The sequence below is a fragment of the Carlito syrichta genome, unplaced genomic scaffold (assembly GCF_000164805.1).
Source record: "Carlito syrichta isolate Samal-C Ts95f unplaced genomic scaffold, Tarsius_syrichta-2.0.1 Scaffold287895, whole genome shotgun sequence".
Classification (NCBI taxonomy): Eukaryota; Metazoa; Chordata; class Mammalia; order Primates; family Tarsiidae; genus Carlito; species Carlito syrichta.
Window position 1 is genome coordinate 143,810 of NW_007231991.1, and position 2,743 is coordinate 146,552.

Consider the following 2,743-nt stretch of genomic DNA (forward strand, 5'->3'; position numbering starts at 1 on the left):
GCGGGTTCGAGACCTGCCCGGGCAACTTGGCGAGACCTCATCTCCACAATAAATCAAAAATCAGCCGGACGTGGTAGTGCGCGCCTGTAGTTCCGGCTACTCGGAAGGCTGAGGCGGAAGGATCGCCGGAGCCCAGGAGGGCGAGGCTGCGGTGGCCGGGAGCGGCCACTGCACTCCAGTCTGGGCGACAGAGTGAGACTCCAACTCAAAAAAAAGAGAAGAAGCTTGATATACTTTTATAACAACTATTATGTTAACCATGTACTAAGGAGATGGGCTGCATTGGTAAATCCACATATCAGCCCACAGGGTGCTCAGGTCTGGTGTGCCAATAAGAAAGATGTAGGTATAATCCCGTGCTTTGGGAGGCTGAGGTGAGTGGATTGCCGGTATTTATGCTGTATTTATGGGCCTAGCAAGGGCTGGCCAGTGCCTTGTTTGGGCTTTATTGGAGGAGACTATGAGGTAGTATTTATATAGGGAGAAATTATTTGCGCGCAGATTTAAACTGCATATCTCTCCCTGCCCCCCCAACCCCCGCGGCTACAGACCCTTTTCCTTTTCCCTGTAGCTGCCGCTTTAATAAATCGCTTGGTCCCTAATGGGTGTGGAGTTGTTACTGGCGCCTAAGTTCTTTCATAAGGATCGCCAGAGCCCAGCAGGTCGAGGCTGCGGTAGCTGTAAGCATGCCACTGCACTCCAGTCTGGGTACGGAGTGAGACGCCAACTCAAAAAAAAAAAAGATGTAGGAACGCTTACCCTGTTTTAAAACTACCAGCCAGGTGCGGTTGCTCACCCTGTAATCACTTTAGGAGGCCAAGGCAAGTGGATTGTCTGAGCCCGGGGGTTTGAGATCAGCCTGGGCATCTTGGTGAGATCTCATCTCTACAATAAATCACAAAAATTAGCCAAGTGTGGTGGTGTGCGTCTGTAGTTCCAGCTACTTGGAAGGCTGAAGCAAAAAGATTGCCTGAGCCCAGCAGGTCGAGGCTGCGGTGGCCGTGAGTGTGCCACAGCACTCCAACCTGGGTGACAGAGTGAGACTCTAACTCAAATAATTATAATAATAATAAAACTACCTACAAGAAATGTATCTGTCTAAATTATACTGAATAACCTGCCTCAAAACGGGCATGTGACTATTACCTGCATGGAACTTGCAAAATAGCAGAGGAGACAATCAACAGGTTAACATGCAAATATGTGCTATAGTGCCTAGTGGTACAGAATTTTCTGGCAAAAAATAAGGCAGAGTGAGAGAGTTCAAGAAGACTGGAGGATGGAGGAGTTTTCTAGGGAGGGAAGGGACCTGCTGGGTGATGGTGAATTTCTCAAGAGCTGGTCTGCTCTTATTTTCTTTCCTTTTTTTTGAGTTGGAGTCTCACTCTGTCGCCCAGACTGGAGTGTAGTGGCCACTTTCAGCCACCGCAGCCTCGGCCTGCTGGGCTCCAGTGATCCTTCTGCCTCAGCCTTCCAAGTAGCTGGAACTACAGGCGCGCGCTATCACGCCTGGCTAATTTTTGATTTATTGTAGAGATGAGGTCTTGCCAAGTTGCCCATGCGGGTCTCAAACCCGCAGGCTCAGGCAATCCACTCACCTCAGCCTCCCAAGGCGCAGGATTACAGGCTGAGCCACAGAGCCTGCTTGCTCTGATTTTCATTTGCCCCTCTAGGACCAGGAGGGCAGCAGGTATAACCCCACCCCCACACCCCCACCCCAGGGCGTAGCTGTGAAATGACTGCTGGTTACTTTGCAAACAAAAGGGGAAATACCTGAACTCCGAAATAATCATTACTCTCTCCCCCATTCTCCAGCCTGTTTTGAATATAGAACAATCAACAGTATTCCCAAAGAATTTGAAATATGAAATGCAAATACACCTGGGAATAGGAAAATGCATTTTGAAAGAGCCAGCACTGACCACTGCATAGTGGTGTCTGTGATGTGTCCCAGCTCCTGCCCTTTCTCCAGACCCGGCCCTGTGTGGAATCCTGCTTTCAGCATCTTTCCTCATGTTCCTCAGCCTCCCAGGCACACGAACCACGATTTGTGTACTCGTTGGGAGCACAGCTATCTGATGGACATGGGTTTCTATCCCAGCTCTGCCCATGACTGGTTATGTGCCCCAGGGCAAGTGTCTTGACCTCTGTGAGCCATCCATTCATAATCATCCTGCTCCTAAGAGAGAAAAATGATATAACGGAAGTGAGGGCAACCCCCTGCTGAGGCAGGTGCTCTTATTCTACTTTGCAGATGAGGAAACTGGCAGAGAGGACCTGCCCAAGGTCACAGCAAGCAAGGCAGATGGTCCAGCCTCCAGGTCTTCGTTTCCAGCATTCCTCCACCCCTGACCCTCGGTCAAGTGCACACACCCAGAACACCTTTTCTGACTCTTCATCCCCTAAAAGTCCACTCTAGCGGACTATCTTGTCCATGAAAGATCTGGGGTTTTTTGTTGTTGTTGTTGCTTTTGGGTCTTTTTGAGTTGGAGTCTCACTCTGTTGCCCAGGCTGAAGGGCAATGGCACACTCACAGTCACCTCAGCGTCAATCTGCTGGGCCTCAGCGATCCTTCCATCTCAGCCTTCCAAGTAACTGGAACTACAGTCTCATGCTACCACGCCCGACTATTTTTTTTTTTGGTTTTGGGGGGTGTTTTGTTTTGAGTTGGAGTCTCACTCTGTCGCCCAGGCTGGAGTGCCGTGGCCGCTCCTGGCCACCGCAGCCTCGACCTGCTGGGCTC